This window comes from Taudactylus pleione, unplaced genomic scaffold, assembly GCF_031769625.1.
Source record: "Taudactylus pleione unplaced genomic scaffold, aTauple2 ptg000189l, whole genome shotgun sequence".
Classification (NCBI taxonomy): domain Eukaryota; kingdom Metazoa; phylum Chordata; class Amphibia; order Anura; family Myobatrachidae; genus Taudactylus; species Taudactylus pleione.
Window position 1 is genome coordinate 13,628,301 of NW_028284591.1, and position 17,862 is coordinate 13,646,162.

Consider the following 17,862-nt stretch of genomic DNA (forward strand, 5'->3'; position numbering starts at 1 on the left):
AAGATTGTGGTAGGAAAAACCAACCACAAGAATAGCGAGCAGTTCATACGCTGGTCGATGTACTCGATTAATCTAATAAATAGCGGACATGACGTAGTATGCGAGCGGCCAGGGGGTGTAATTATCCAAAAAACGACCGCAAGTTTTGTTCGCTCGTTCAGACATGGAGGCGTCAACAGACCGCAAAGAGTGAACGGTTCATTTGAATAGCCACCCCTTTTTCCTGAACGACCGTCCGCAAATAGCGTCCGGCTCTGAATCAGGCCCAATATCCGTTAGTCTCTGGCCAGTTATTACTTGGGTTTGTGATGTTTTTAGACCCACACAATTAGTTATATAATATCCATAAAGAACAAGCATGGACATTAATTGAGTGCAAGTGGAGTACACCACTCTGAGTGTTATCTGGGCCATATTTTCTCAAAAGTCTACAGTGGTGCAGAAATCAGTGACTTACAGTCTCCTAGCTAACAAATGCATTGTTCACATTCAAGGATTACTCTACTACACCTCCGTTTGACCCTATACCCTCAACAAAACACTCGAGCCCTGTCTTCTGTACTAAAATCTGTAATCTCTCTATACGGTTATCTTTCCATCATTATTCAAGCATGCCGTGATTATACCCATTCTGGAAAAAAAAACCTCTGATCTTGTTCTATCCTCTTGTATAGCTTGTCTACACCCCATCATTTATTCACACAATCTACTCTACAGCCCCGATTTCATCACTCAACACCCCACAGAGACTGCACTGATCAAGGATGGTCCATGATTTCATCACGGCTAAAATCAAAAGGCCAGTTCTAATTGCCTGGATCGCTCTACCACGTCTCTTGGAAAACTAATACACTCATTTGGATTTCAGCATCATCTCTATGGGGATGATACCCAAATAGCCAACATTACTGCCAGTCTTTCTGCCATTTCATCTTGGATGTTCCCTCGCCCTATTAAAGTCAATATTTTATTCCCACAAGTCAACAGACGTTACCAAATTGACACCTATCTCTGCTGACAATCAGTCCTACCCAGCAAGCACACTGGCTAGGTATCATCCTTGGCTTAAAACTGTCTTTTGTTCCCCAAATGCACTCTTTTTCTAAAGCTGGTTACATACATCTAAAATTACCTTTCCAGAATACGCCAATATCTCTTACAAGGCACTGCAATCATTATCTCCTGCAGTGATTCTGGCAAGTTTCCTTATTGGTCTTCCATTAAACAAACTTTACCCATACAATCTGTACTGAATGCAGTGGGGCTTGACTGATTTTCCTCGCTAAATGTCCTTTTACTGCTTGTCCGCTTATCTTCTTGTCTAAAAATACTGTATATCCCAACTCGCCACCTCCACTCTACAGAAGAGCTGCATCTCTCATCCGCACTCATTACATGCTCCCATTCACGGTTACAGGGCTTTCTCCAGGCTGCACCCTCTCTGTGGTATGCCTTCCCAAGCCAAACCTTCAGGCAGTGCCTGTAAACTCACCTCTTCAGGCAGTTAACCCGCCCACATCCACACATAAGTTATTCTAACCAATTACCTCTCCTCTACACAGTTCACACAAAACTTACATATGTTCTTTCCATACTCACTCAACTCTCTGATTTCAGGCCAAAAGTGTTGGTAACATGGCTGCATGACCAGTTCAAAGAACTTTCTATAGGTAGCACGTAACCTCATGTATCAAATTTCTTCTTACCTCTTCATCTGACTGTTGACACCCATGTCTTGTTTTAGAACTGTCTCCACAACTGTAACATATAACAGGATACGCTAGCGCTATATAAACAGAGGTTAATAATAATGCATTGAAACGCAGAGACATGAGAACGTCTCTGCAGACAGTCCATGGATGGCGATTTTTGCACGGAGGATGTATCTGGCATTTGTTAAAACATCTGAGAATGTAGGAGCAGCATTTATTTTCAGTGAGCAATTAATAACCATTTCCAAGCACTTCCGTGAATGCAGCTAAGGGCAGTTCACTGTGGGCAAATTGTAACCACCAGCTAGCATGTAACATTACAGCCGAGGTAGGAAAAAGTGGCTCTTCACTCTTGTTAAACTACATACATGAGTATGACACAGGCTACCTACTGAAGCTATATCCAGCCACATATTCAATCAAAATAGACTTACTACCACTCCGACTAATGAGCCAATTACCTTGCACACTATAAAGAAAAACAAACTGCCAATTTGGCAACCCAGGGACTGATATAGTGTTATTAGTAAGCGTTTCTTTGTATGTAAAATATGCATTTTTATACTGCACATACAAACACGAAGGGGCCTATTCATCATCGAGGGCATATATCCTACTGCGGGGAATAATTAAGTATCCAACTCGTAGCGAGGGATACTTTACACAGAGCAAATCATCATTGCTCCGGTGTGGGGACAGCTGCTACGAGAAGTAGCTGTCCCCACAGTTAGTAGCTGCGTTACTTACCTCTATCCTGTCGCCGCTTCTGCGCATGCGCAAACCGAGGTTACGCAAGCACAAAGCAGCGGAGGAGGTAGTGAGAAGGAGGCGGAGGGCTCCGCTCAGATTCCTCTTCGCATCCCCGGAACTTCTTCCCATAGGAAGGAACGGGGAATCTGATGATGGCGCTTGTTCTCACAAGCAGACTCCAAAAGCTTTCGGTTTTCGGAGTTTGCTGAATATCAGGGGGTCCTTTTCGGACCCCTGATGATAAATGGTCAGGTCACCTAAATATGCGGAAACTAGTGTTTCCACATGGTTACTGGGCCACTTATCATTTGATGAATAGGCCCCACAAACGCTTATGACTCCATATACATAGGAGGTTCAGAACACGGGATGGAAGGGACTTGTATGCCCAGAACAAATGTACCAAGGTCGTATTCTTGTAAAGGTGACTTAAGCTGGGTACACACTGACAGATATATTCGCCGATCAATTGAGAATTGCCAGTGTGTACGACGTCGTTCACAGACATATCGCGTCGGCTGTGCTGCACAGCCAATGGATAGATATATCTGTCCATGGGAAAGTGTGTACGGGCGATCACCGGTAGCCGCGGGGAGGGGGGTCGCCGCTGGCCAGCGGGACCTGCGGCTGCCTGGAAGATGATGGTCGTTCGGTGTATATGAACGACCATCATCTACAGATATATCTGCATCTCACTCGATCTGCAGATATATCTTTTCAGACAACAGCAAAGACACATATGGGCCTGTCATAGAGGCATTTATATTGTGGGTGCAGAATACACACTGGAGATGGCTCCGCCACTTCTGATTGGAGTGTGTGGGCCTGATTCAGACCCACTCGCGAGCGGCTGTCCGCTCGCAAGTGGGTCGATGGTGTGCACTGCACATGCGCACGACGGAGGGAGCTCCGTCGTGTGCATGCGCGAGACGCGACGAGCGAAGGACTTTCCTTCGCTCGTAGTGTCTGATCAAAGGGGGCGTGCTGTCGATGTTGATTGACAGCACGCCCCCTTTGGTGGGCGTGCCTCCCAGACGGGGGCGTTCCCAAGGGAACGCCTACCGTCAGAAGCCGGTCCCACTGACATCACTAGTGATGTCAGTGGGAGTGATTTTGGCTCTGATAGAGCCAAAATCCCTCCGGGCCTTGCGGTTGAGAAACTCAACCGCAGGCTTCGGCTCGCAGTGGCGATGGTCAAGACCATCACGACCATCATCCTGCATGCTCGTATATTCTGTGGGTGGTGACCCACAGCTATACGAGCGTCCAGGAGGACGCTCCATAATTATGGAGGTGGGCCCTGATTCAGAGCGAGCGCTCTGGTCAGAGCGTCCGGCTCTGAATCAAGGCCAGTGTCTTTAGATCTCCCCTCTTACTATATCTAGGCCAGGGGTTCCCAACCACGGTCCTCATGCACACTAACAGTCCAGGTTTTAAGGATAGCCATACTTGAGCACAGGCAACATGATTAATACCTCAGTTATTTTGATTAAACCATCTGTGCGTTAGCACGGACATCACCAAAACTAGGACTGTTAATTTGCCATGAGGACCGAGGTTGGGAATCACTGATCTAGGCTTTTTCACATTGTTTATTTGATATCTACTTTCAGTCAATGACAGAAAGTACGATTCCCATTTGCGCTTTTAAGAGGAAGGAGGCAGGACATGTGTATTTATTTGAACTTTTAATTATGGTGTTTATTTGAATCAACAGTTTCCTATATAGCGCAGCAAATTCCGTTGCGCTTTACAATTTGAATTAACATTTTACTGAGTTGTAAAAGACAGACAGACGGACATACATACATACATAAAAGTTACACGTAAAAAACATACATAAAAAAGGTATTTGTGTCTGAATGTAATTCCATTTTACATGGTAAAAGCAACTTTACCATGTACTAAACACTGTCTGGACAACGGGGGGGGGGAATTTTTTTGCATATGTCGTACCAAAATAGACCGTGTTTAGACACGTAAAGCGGCTAAACTTGTCTAAAGTCCTGCTTAGCGCACACAAACGGTGGTTTGGGCGCCAAAAAGAGGGACTTTTCAGTGATTTCTGCTCGCCAACTCAGGAGGCTGTGAGCAGAAATCGTGTATTCGCAACTGTCTACATAAACAATTGAATACGTCCAATGGGCGCGCAAAGAAAACAGCTGCGCGTAATAGCAATGAACTTCCGCCAGGAGAGCCTTGCTTATGGCACTTCAGTAGTGTATTGTGTACAGACTGGATGCTGTAACTTAGCACTTGCCACTAACAATGGCACAGATGCGACTATTTTATCCCAGGCGAAATCCTATTACATGCTGCACTTGTAGAGCTGGACGCATCTTGAGATGTATTTTACGTAAAATGCGTCCAACCCTCCATCGGCCCCACAAGTCGGCTGGCCGAAGCTGCACTTGTGAAAGCAGGATTTTAGAGTTAACGCTCCCCTCCCCCTGCTGAAAATCACTACAGCTTATAAAGGTAAGCCACAAAGCCTCATCTGCGTACTTCAAAGTGGTCAGCTGTAACCAGATGTAACTGGTCCTGTCATTGTTGCTAAAGAGAACTAATCCAGCTTGGTTTAGACCTATTAGATTTCAAAACCTTTATGACGGTTTCCACCAGCACAATTACACCGCAAAACAACCAAATGGGGCAAATTCAGCCGCTCCGAGCTTTAGCCAAAAAGGCACTGGGCCAGAACTGATAAATGTCTATCATTATTATTATTACTATTATTTACTTTAATAACCACATTTGGCCTCTTCTTCACATAAACACACCACAATGAGTTGATTCATCTTTGCAGAGTTACCTTATGGCATCACAAAACAATAATAAATCAGATAAACCGCTATACCCTTGTTTTAGCCTAAGAGACGGCAGCCATGTTACCATAGGGACATAAACAGTAACACAAATGCTATAAAGTAACAAAGCTTAAAAACAAAAAAACACACTTTACATTACTTCCACTTACAGAACGTTCTCAGTGTAATAAAATAAATATAAAAGTCTATTCAGCCCCCTGCCATTGAGACTAATACCACCCTACTATTAGGCTTGCTGGCACTGAAAGAGTTATATTAAACAATTCATGCTTTAAATTGATAATGTGTTAATAACAATAAGTGTACTTCTTGGCAGGAACCAGGCTTCAGCAACTTGAAAAAACATCAGCAAAAATTATTTATTTCCCCTTCTTGGCTGGAAAGAAAATGGAGTTTCTTGGCATGAAACTTACTCTCAAGACGTCTGGTTTCAATTACATCTATTGAGACGAAGAGGGGGAATGTGGCAAATCCATCAGGCCACGCACCTTGGAATCTGGGGTATAGATGTGGCCGCTGATTCCCACAGTAAAAATAATTTGCTTGTGGAAATGTTGCAGTGCAAAGTGTTGCAGATACCAGGGAAGCACAAATGAAATGGGCAGAGAAGCTCACCCAATGCCCATGGCTGGTTGGTTACAGATTCTAAACTCCTTAAGAACTCAACAAATGGCACATATACCATCTGAAATTGATCAGTGCCACAAAACACATACTGTATCAAAGGCATACAATGAATAAAGGGATTATAGTTGCTTGGGGCCACAAATTGCTAAATTGTGTTCATCCAAAACTTGGCAGGGTGTGGTTCATTAGATCGACAATAAAAAGCTTGACAGTCTATAGGTTGACAACTAATGGTAGTCAGTCAATAAATCAACAGACACAAAAGGTCAGCATGGATGTAGGTCGACAGGGTCAGAACCCTAATCTTCACCTTAAACCCTTCTCCTGGTGCCAAACCCTAACCGTCCCTATTAATGCCTAATCCTGACCCTCCAGTAGGTGCCTATCCATAGCAAACAAAAAAGAACAATGTGTCGACCACTCCCGTGTCGACCTTTTGTACCCATCAGCCTATTGACTGTCGACCTATTGCTTGTTGACCTTTAACCCAGGAATCCAACTTGGCAAACCCTCCAAAACAACCACAACAACTAGTGAAAATGAACCGTAGACAATTTGGCCCATCATTTACCATATGGTAAGAAATTATCACATTTTAATACCTGGCCATCAAAAAGCATCAACAAGGCTTCAAGTGTACCAATCTTTAGACATACTGGAGGTGGCCATTGTGTGGGCTCAACCAATATTCACTACAATGCTACGGAGTAATTCAGTAGGACCTAGTTACCATACTGAGGCATGAGGGGAGGGTATGTATGCCTTGAGCTAAGTGATGTCACAGGATCCTAGTGAGCTGATAGGCTGCATTCTCAAATATTGGCTCATGCCAATGGCTGCCTTCGCTGGGTGCAGTCAACTGGTATCATGGGTACGTTCCTGTGCCAGTTTCAGTGGTTCACTAGAGCAATAATACAAATTGAAATAAAGTCTAGCAAGTTCCGGGGAATCGAGTAACTACCAAATACCGTTCCATCCTTACCAAGTTCATTACTTCTGCTCCATTAGTTCCATGAATCTAGATTACCAAAACCCACTACCCATACACCACTTCCTCCGCCATGCCAGTGCTCACAGATACAAGCATTCTTTCCCCAAGGACCTGCGTGCACTATGAAAAAAAAGGAACGGGACATAGGAAAAAGGAAAACCCAAAAACACAAATCTCCAAACACACAGCAGTCTGGGTCACGCTAAACAAATAGATCTGGGGATCTGGTGCATTATTTTTACAGCTGTCAAACTTAATGAAACACATTCATTTTGGACACAAAATCCATAATAATGTCACGTCTGCCCCAGCCACGAGTGCTCCTCCCAATGATTCATCTGTCGGAACGACCGTATTTCCATCTAAACAAACAGCGCTGGCTCCCTGCTCATCTAGTAGATATTCTGGTTTACTATTATATATGTATAACTTTCCCAATATTAGTGGCACTACACGCATATCTAGGCAATGCACTTTCAGTCACATGGATGGGGGTCATTCTATGTCAAGTGGACCAGCGGTCCCCACCTGACCATCTCCCATTTCTTATACAATTTTACATGATGATTACAACATATATGTCATAAGGGATGCTGCCAATATCCTGACCACGGGGATTCTGGCGCTCAGAATGCCAGCGCCGGAATCCCGACACTTGTCAGAATCCCGGCACCCGCATCCTGACTGTCGGGATCCTGAAGGTAAGTAGCAGGGTTGGGGGGAGGGTTAGGGACTAAAGAAAGAGGGTTAGGTTTAGGGTGCGGGGAGGGGGAGGTTAGGTTTAGGCACTGGGGGGGGGGGGGAGGTTAGCGTCAGAGAAGGGAAAGGGGGGGGTTACAATACTGACCAACAATTGCCGGTATTCTAAAGGTGCGTATCCACTACGCGATATTAATGGACGACTGAACGATATCGCTACCGTTCAGTCGTCCATTAATCGTGCACTAAAATGTCGGCAATGTCCAGCGATGCACGTTCAGGCTGGTCTTTGCCGGCACTGCTCATCACCCGATCATGCTGGTCGACCTGATGATATTGTCAGGTTGACCATGTTCGGGGATGAGGGAGGGTGCCTGCACTGAACGATATATCGTTCAGTGTGGGCACTGTGCAGTTTAGTGAACAACTGAACGATAACGATGTCATTACCGTTCAGTCTTTCACAGTCTGGTATTGGATACCCACCTTAACCCTGTCGGGATGCTGAGGTCAGGATTCTGACCGCTGGCATCCTGTACCCATCCCACGTCAGAAACCTTTGGGAAAATGTTAGTTCACAATATGCAGTAGTAGCAATACTATGGGCTGTGTGTGTGTGTCTCACTACTGCTGGGTACACACTAGACGATATGTCGTCCGATTCAGTGGATCGCAGCGACATATCGGGTACATCGTCTAGTGTGTACACGGTATGCACACTCCCGCGGGTCATTAGCGACATCGCCCGTCAACCCTACTGCAGGGCCAACGGGATGTCGCTAACGATGTCATGCTGCAGAATGCAGCACGACACTCCCCCTACCCATCGAACCTGGCATCGGCAAGTGTGTACACGCATGCCGGGTCCCATCGCTGACAATGTTGCGCTGGGTATACATCTAATGTGTACACAGCAGTGCACAATCAGCAAGAGGGGGGGGGGTGGACAGACTTCAAAATTAGTAAATTTTACATGGAATGACCCATCTTTCAAGTTCATTCAGCTGTCACTTTGCAAACAAGGACGGTCCCCAGGGCACCCAAGAAGCCGTTGTGAGCCCATCTTCCCTGTGCATTCATCCAGGCTAGTGTCACAGACCCTGGACAGGTCAAAGACCAAACTAAGATCAATTTTCTATTTAACCATAACAAGACCCAACAATAAACAGCTCAGAGATTAGCCATAAAAGAACATTATGTGCTATAAATGCACCATTCCTGGAGGATGTACAACACCAGGGATACTGCAGACTGGTAGCAGAGGGTGAGGACTCAACTCTGTGTTTATCACTGTGACGGGGGGATATGTAACTGTGCACTTTCGGGTTTCTGGAGGCTGGTCAGATCACATAGAAGCCAAACACAACCCCAGCAGGGGCACAGCCCCTGGGAGCGGAGAGATATAAGTGGTCTCCTGTCAGTTGTTTCTCCAGACTGGCCTTAACATGAGAGCACCATCCCTGCGCACGTCAGGCTTTTCCTTTACTGCCACAAGATACTCTGCCACCACAAGGGTAAAAAGGAGAGTGTTTGGAGGGGGGGGGGGGGATCTGGAGAGCTCCCCCCTTTTCTGGCAGGTCCTGAGCTTCTCCACAGGATACCAATAATAAACTCTATCTGCCTTGTGAGAACTTCACATCAACAGTAAGATTATCAGTACACTTTACTGCCAGCGGAAACCAATAGGAAATCCTTGTCACAGCTGCTGTCTGTAATTCATATAGATAGATCTCTGTGGATGTAAAGGCAAAACCTTGTTAAACAAAACCACGTAATGAGGGGCTGACACATGCAGGTCTGCAACCACCATATGACATGACCCAGGTCCTGTCCGAAACCAGGCTGGACAGAGATGCAGCAGGCTCCCCCGGATATAATAATAATAATAATAATAATAATAATAATAATAATACATATTGGGAGGTTATATTAAAATACCTTTTTTTTTTTTGGTTTATACAAACTCAGGTACTACAGAAACTATTGCAAAACAAACCTGTCTTAGAATCTTCAGCAGGAGAGATAGATAGATATGAGATATATAGATATGAGATAAATAGCTAGAGATAATGACTGCTAGCACATGCATCTGTGCCAGTGTGGTTATATACCCTTCCAACCTGCCCTCCATGGTGGCAGCAATGCAGAACCAATCAGCAGGCAGTGATATACATGACAGGGTATGTGATGGCCAGAGACACAGACATGCAGTGTTTAATGATACAGAAGCACAGCTAGCTCATACACACAGATACAGGTCCCTGCTAACAGGAATATAATTACTGCCATAGCTACATACACCTAAATGAGGTCATGGAAACAAGGGAGAGCTCCATTCCCAGCCCTGCACCGCACACCATACACTCATAAACTATATACACACACATATGGCCTCTTCCCTGTGACAGATCAGAGACCCCAGTGACCGGCACAGAGACACCCAGGACCTCTCTGTGACTGCGGGGAACTGGCCCCTGGACCAGGGAAACCCCAGATGACCTTGGACAGTCCCCACACGCAACTTGCACAATTAAATCAGAAGCCAACTATATACCCACAGCACCCACCAGAGCAGCGCTGGCACATTACAGGCTGGGGGGTACCCCGCTCTCCCGCCTCAGATCAGAGCAGCGATGGCCGGCAGCTGCTGCAGAACCTCATGGAAAGCTGCAGCTGTCACTCCATGTCACCATGATTGACAGCTGCAGTTCCTGAGAAGCACTTCGGCAGCTCCCGGGACCCACCACAGACACACAGGGCATTATCTGCCCCATACAGTGCCCCCCCAATCCCCTGCACACGTACCCGTCCTCCAGGCAGTGAGAGCGCTCAGATCCCGGGCTCTGCGGCAGTGCCATGATCTTGTGTGACATAGGAACCGACGGGGAAAATGGCGGCTCCACGAGTCCAGGGCTCGCACAGGAGGCAAAATAAATCCACGTCCAGGGAGGGTAGAGAGAATCCGGGCGGTAGAAGGGTGTGGGGGGAATGGGGGGTAGGTGAGGCTGGGGTATTATCCTGGGACGTATCCGCTGATGGCTGCTGCGTAGTCAGCCGGAGATACGGATACAATGTTGCGGCTCCCGGGCTGGGTAGAACGTTGCGGCTCCCGGGCTGGGGACAGTGTTGCGGCTGCGTCTCCCGGGCAGATAGAACGTTGCGGTTCCCTGGCTGGATAGAACGTTGCGGTTCCCTGGCTGGATAGAACGTTGCGGTTCCCTGGCTGGATAGAACGTTGCGGTTCCCTGGCTGATCGGCTCCCTGGCTGGATAGAACGTTGCGGTTCCCTGGCTGATCGGCTCCCTGGCTGGATAGAACGTTGCGGTTCCCTGGCTGATCGGCTCCCGGGCAGATAGAACGTTGCGACTCCCTGGCTGGATACAATGTTGCGAGTCCCTGGCTGGGTAGAACGTTGCGGCTCACAGGCTGAGTACAATGTTGCGGTTCCCGGGCTGGATACAATGTTGCGGCTGCGGATCCCCCCCCTCCTCTCGCTGTCTCCGATCCCTGATCCAGATACTGTAATGTATCACAAAATGTCCGCTCCGCCCGTCTAATGAGATCCGGCCATCCCCCTCCCGCCTGTGTCCCTCTCCCGTGTGTGCGAGTCTCTCCCCCGCCTGCTCCGTGTGCCTGTCCACCCCCCCCCCTCTCCCCAGTCCTGCAGTAGCGAGCAGCAGATGCTAATGAGGCGGCAGGGCCGGGTTACTGCACTCAGCAGCGCTGACACTACACGGCCTGCGTGGGAGGGGGCTCAGCCCCGCTCGTTTATTCAGAGCAAGGGAACAAGCTATTTCCAGGGTTCAGGCTGCCAGATGTTCTATCTGAGGGGTAAATCTATTAGACATGCCCAGATTGAGGCCCTGAGGGTCCCACATGGAGTGTAAACAGGGAGAAGACACATAGGAGGCATGTTTAGCTGTGGCAGAGCTCCCAGGAGTAGTTCAAGTGTCTACATCTAATATACTGCTGCTTTGTGCGTATGTGTGTGTGGCCCCAAATGTCAGGGATGTCTGATGAGGGTCATATAAAAATGATTGAGCTCAGCTGGATCACCACAAGTGTCTCCGCAGGGCGATGACATGGGTCGTTAACATTTATCTTCAGATAAGCCCAATGAAGATCCTATTCAAGGGCATAAATGTCATAATGGCAGGGTGGGCACTCCCTTGTCAAAGACCTAAGTTTTTATTAGTTTCCCTCTTGGGCGGAATGTCGAGAGCCTTACCAAATTTTGGTATGTGGCACATTAAGGGCAAGGCCAGTGTAAGGTTTCCTGGTGCCTAAAGCTGGGTTCACCCATACCGATGTACCGATGTTCACCCATACCCAGCGATGCAACACCCGAAGGGCCGACATATCAGGCAGCCGGTAAACATTACACGATCTGGTGCTCGACCGCCAGATATATCGGCCATCGGCTCCATTCACCTGCCTTGTCGACGGCAGCTGGGTCGCTCCGTTGTCCCTACGTGCAGGCCGACAGAACAACCCTGATGGACGATCTGCGGGATCGCGCATGGTCATCCGTATGGGTACACATTTGTCGATGTGGTCGATATGCCGACCTGATCCGCCGGATTGGGCGATATATTATCTAATGTATACCCACCTTAATGCAAAACTTCGGCCTGCTGCCCATCCTCCACTCAAGATAAACTTCTCAGCGCCACACACACACTTGACTTTTGTAAAATAAAAATAATGACTGTTAGTATGACCATGCACTTAATTTTTTTTGTCCAACCATCCAACCATATGCAAGCAAATGACAGTCGACCAGTTGCACCCAAAAGCCAGAAAATGGCCAAAAATGGTCATACAGACATTTTACTTAAATCAATCGGATTTAACCAATTTGAATGAATTTTGTCCATTTTCCAGTGTTTGGGAGCAGATGGTTGAGTGTTATTTGCCCCCAAACGTTATCAGACTTTCTTTCCACCAGTTGGTTGTTTGGATATATAATCTTAAGGGGAAATGGTATGAGATGCCAAAATACTGACAGTGAAAGGCCGCATAATGAAGATCCCAACTAGGGCTGGTAAGTAGCCTAACCCTCCCCTCTCCCTCCGATGGTGCCTAACCCTAACCTTCCCAGGAGGGGGCCTAACCCTAAACTCCACCCCCGATGGTGCCTAACCCCTGGGGAGTGCTTAACCCTAACCCCCCTTCCTGGGGGGTACCTAACCCTAAGTCCCCTCAGGGGTGCCTAATCCTAACCCTCCCATTCCCTGCTAAGCACGTATACTTACCGCCATCCGGACGTTCAGGCTTCCAACGGTCGGGATGCCGACGCCAGTTTCCTGATGTCCATCAGGCTTTCAGCGTCGGCATTATGCCGATCGGCGGGATTTTGACTGCCGGCATCCAGTCCGCCAGCATATCAACTGCATCCCTCTTAAGGTATATGGCCAGCTTCAGATGGAATTCAATTCAGCACAAGTGACGCAGTGTGTCATTCCCGGAGCGGCACATTGTATCCATCCTCATTGAAAGTTTTGCCTCAGACCCTGTAGAGATGCACAGAAAAACCTTGCAATATTGGCAGTAATATATATTGTGGATATGTGCGTAGCTGTAGCACATTGCGCTGAATTGAATTCTTCCCATACTGTCTTGCCCGGCTGACAAGGCTGCAGTACAGATGCACTTATGTCTGATGCATGTCCAGGCTCCACTGCTGTCTAGGGGCAAATGCAGGATTTCTAGACTCAAGGGCTTTCTACATGTTGCATTTTGGAAGCAAAGCAAAAAAAATGCTTGTCACAATAAGTTGATAACATATTTTCTCCTTCATCCACTAGGGGACACTGGAGGACTTCAAGACAGTGGGGTATAGACGTTGCTGAGTGGAGCTTGGCACTTTAAATTTAAATGAAGTGTGACTAGCTCCTCCCCTTTATACCCCCCTATAGGCCAGTATTAGTTTGTGCCCGTGTGGGAGCAGGTCACAAAAACAGATCTCTCCTGCTCTTAGGGCTAGGAAAGAAGAATTCTATACTGAGGACAGACAGACAGTAGCTGCAACTGCCTGTCTGCTACGCGGGACGCTGCCGGAGGGGACCCACTCGCAAGTGCATGCACTTAGCCTGGGGTCCCCGACACCTGAGACCTCAGTCTTCGGGGGGGGCCACATGCTGCTGCTTGCAGCGCGCATCGAGGACCCCCACAGTCAGAGCCAGCACAGGCAGCAGCAGCAGGGAGCCTCCTCAGCACGTCTTCCTGTGAGTACAGCTGGCTCCCTGATTAGCAGGGCAGCCAGCTTATTACTACTTTAGGCGGCCCCACAGTCAGATCCGTGCCGGCGGCACAGCCACCAGCACGTTATTTGTAAGTACAGCTGGCTCCCTGATCAGCAGGGCAGCCAGCTTAGCGCTAACAGAGGCGGCTGCATAGTCCTCCCACAGAGCGCGCCAACGGCAGCTCAGCCGCCAGCGCATCTCTATGTATGTACAGCTGGCTCCCTGATTAGCAGGGAAGCCAGCTTATGGCTATCAGAGGCGGCCTCACAGACCACCAGAGAGCGCGCCGACGGCAGTATAGCCAGGGCGTCTCTCTCTGTCTCTAAAGTACAGCTGGCTCCCTGATTAGCAGGGAAGCCAGCTTATGGCTAACAGAGGCGGCTTCCTATGCGCTCCGGCTCCCTGACAAGCAGGGTAGCCGGTATTGTCCCTGCATTAGGCGGCTCAGCAGAATACTGCACAGAGGCAGTATATATATATATTTAAAGAATGTACTGGATTAAGCGCCCGTTTACAGAATGGCGCTAGAATGCAGGGGGCGGAGCTTAGCTCCGACTTCCTACTCCTGCCTCCCATCAGCCCCAGCGTTTCTCTGCAGACTGCTGGCGGCCATTACAGGGTGAGGCAGCGCTGGACAGCCTTCGGACCTGTATGTATCACAGCAGGGGTTTAGGCTGATGTAAAGAGAGCATTTTGGAGCATTATAATAATTAATACTTTGCCTGGCATTCTGGCACTGCTAGGAGCACCGTTGTGGGCAAGTGTGACTGTCTCCAATCTCTCTGTACCCCAGTATATTCTGTTTTTCTTACCCTGTCACTTAACCTCTTGTGGTTTGCGTGGGGTCTGTATGTAGCATGACTGGCAGGTCTAAGGCTTCGCAAAGTTATTTACCTGCAAAAAGTGTGGAAAAAAATTTACACAGGGACAGTCATTTACCTCCAGATTGTGTGACGGTTGTTATACGGATCAGCAATCTGCAGAGATGTCAGAACCACCATCTTGGACGCAGGTTACATCTGTTATGTCCTCTCTCTCGGCTGAACTGGAGGCTTCTCACAGAGAAAGAGAGGCTTACAGGTCAGCTGCTAAAGAGGAACCAGCATGGGCGAGATCCCTAGCTGTATCTATGGAGGGGATTTCCAGAGCCATGACACTGGCGTCCGCTCCGCAGGTCTCTAAAAAGAGATTGTTGCCCTCAGTCCTCCATTGGGATGACCCAGAGGAGGAGGAGGATATCCCGGAATTAGAAGAGGGTGAGTATGCCCCAGATTCACCTAAAGAGCTTCTGGAGTCTGAACCTGAACCAGTATCAGAGGGAATAGAAGCCTTGATTGCTGCAATACGATAGGTATTGCAAATACAGGAAGAAGACTCAGGTCCTGCAAAACAGTATTTCTTTCTTAAAAAGCAAAGACAAGCTACGGCTTTCCCTATATCGGAAGAGCTGGATTCCCTTCTAATGACAGCCTGGGAACATCCAGATAAAAAGTTTCAGATATCCTGGTGTTTATTATCATTTTATCCCTTTCCAGCAGATAATAGAAAAGCTTGTGAAACTCCCTCTACAGTTCATACATCTGTAACGCAATTGTCAAAAAAGACTACGCTCCCTGTTCCTGGAGTCACATCGTTAAAGGACATGTCTGATCGGAGACTAGAGAGCACTTTTAAGTCCATTTACACCGCTGCAGGGGTGACTCTTCGTCCAGCGATAGTTAGCTGCTGGACTAACAAGGCTATCGAAATTTGGGCTAAGCAATTGGCGGATGGAATGAAAGATCAGCTGCCAGTGGAGGAACTCATTCCGCTAGCAGAACATATAGGTGAACCGGCAGCTTACCTGGGAGAAGCGTCTAAGGATGTATGTTCTATTGCCTCCATAACTTCAGCTCTGGCAATTTCAGCATGGCGGGCGCTGTGGCTCAAAACTTGGCAGGCTGACGCAGAATCCAAAAAGGCTGTGGAAGCACTCCCTTTCACTGGAAGTGTTCCTTTTGGAGCAGAATTAGATAAGTGGATATCTCAGGCTACTGGAGGTAAATCCACTTTTCTACCAACTACTGCTCCTCCACTTAGACGATCTTACTCGGGACCTTCGTTTCGGTCCTTTCGGGCACCGGGGTGCTCACGTGGTTATTTCAGAGGAGGATCATGAACGTCCCGTGGTTCCAGAGGTCAGGGTAGAACCGCAGCCACCACAGGCTTGAGTCTACAAATGGTTAAGTCCACTTCTAAACCCAATGCATGACAGGCTCCCCTCTCACCTGGGGGACCCCAGAGTGGGAGCGCATCTTCGGGACTTCAGCGAGGTCTGGATGGAAACCTGTGCGAACGCTTGGGTCCGAGATCTAATAATTTGGGGCTACAAGCTCGATTTCCAACTGCAACCCCCAAATCGTTTTTTTACCACAGGTTTGCCAGTTTCCAATGACAGAAGTATAGTCTTACAGAAAGCAATAGACAGGCTTCTATCCATGAAAGTGGTAATCCAAGTTTCCAATCATCAGAAGGGAAAAGGATTTTACTCCAGTCTTTTTGTCGTTCCGAAACCAGACGGCTCGGTTAGACCCATTCTAAACTTAAAGGATCTCAATCCATACTTACGGATTTTCAGGTTCAAGATGGAGTCAGTCGGTATTTGCAGGCTTGGAGGAGGGCGAGTTCATGGTATCTCTAGATATCAAGGACGCCTACCTGCACATTCCCATTTGGCCACCTCACCAGGCTTTCCTGAGATTCGCAGTTCGGGATTCACATCTCCAGTTTCAGGCCTTGCCCTTTGGCTTTTCTTCGGCCCCACGGGTATTCACAAAGGTTATGGCTGTGATGATGAGTCTCCTTCGGAAACAAGGAATCACTATTATTCTGTACCTGGACGACCTACTCCTGAAGGTGAATTCCAAGGATCAACTATTACAGGACATCACCGTGACACACAACCTCCTCATTCGTCATGGATGGATCCTGAATTTTCCCAAATCACATCCGCAACCGACACAGAGATTGCAGTTTCTAGGAATGATCATGGACACAGTGTCTCAACGTGTATTTCTTCCCCAGGACAAGATAACTTCCATTCAGGAGATGGTGAGGTTGGTCCTTCGACATCGTCAGGTTACGGTTCATGCATGTATCCGACTTATGGGGAAGATGGTGGCAGCCTTCGAGGCTGTCCAGTACGGTTGTTTTCACTCCAGACCTTTTCAGCTAGATCTCCTATCACAATGGTCAGGATCCCACCTGTTTCTTCACAAAAAAGTCAGGTTACAACCCAAGACTCGGATTTCCCTACTGTGGTGGCTAAACTCAGTTCACCTTGCAGAGGGCAAGCTATTCGGAGAGTGGGATTGGATGCTTCTTACCACGGATGCGAGTCTAAGAGGCTAGGGGGCAGTAGTTTTGGAGCATCACTTCCAGGGATGCTGGACAGCACAGGAATCGAGTCTTCCAATCAACATATTGGAGTTAAGAGCAGTTTTCTATGCATTGCAGACAGCAGCTGTCTGAGGGGCCGAGCAATCAGAGTCCAGTCCGACAATGTCACAGCAGTGGCATATATAAACAAACAAGGAGGCACCAGAAGTCGAGCGGTCATGAAGGAAGTAAGCCGGATTCTTATCTGGATGGAAAGCTACGCAAGGTCGATTTCGGCAATCTTCATACCGGGCGTCGAAAATTGGGAGGCAGATTACCTCAGTCGTCAGGATGTATATCCATGAGAATGGGCTCTACATCCACAGGTGTTTCAGCAGCTGGTCCAACAGTGGGGTCTTCCGGAGGTCGATCTCATGGCATCCAGGCAGAACCATCAACTGCCCCTTTACTGCTCTCGAACAAGGGATCTACAAGCGGTGGCTGTGGATGCACTGTCATCACCATGGCGGTTCCAGTTCATTTATTTGTTTCCTCCATTTCCCCTTCTCCCTCGAATACTTCAACGCATCAAGAGGGAACAGGCCAAGGTCCTGCTGATAGCTCTGGACTTGGTACTCCAACATTCAGCTCCT

At 47.9% G+C, this 17,862-nt stretch overlaps 1 protein-coding gene across 1 annotated transcript in view; it reads right to left on the reverse strand.

Moving 5' to 3' along the window:
* The window catches only part of SETBP1 (SET binding protein 1), a 212,858-nt gene extending 201,669 nt beyond the window's left edge, over positions 1-11,189 (reverse strand). Inside the window, exon 1 of the mRNA XM_088476516.1 lies at positions 10,413-11,189. The gene's annotated coding sequence lies outside the window, so the exon portion shown is untranslated. The remainder of the gene's footprint in view (positions 1-10,412) is intronic.
* Between the last annotated feature and the right edge of the window lie 6,673 nt (positions 11,190-17,862).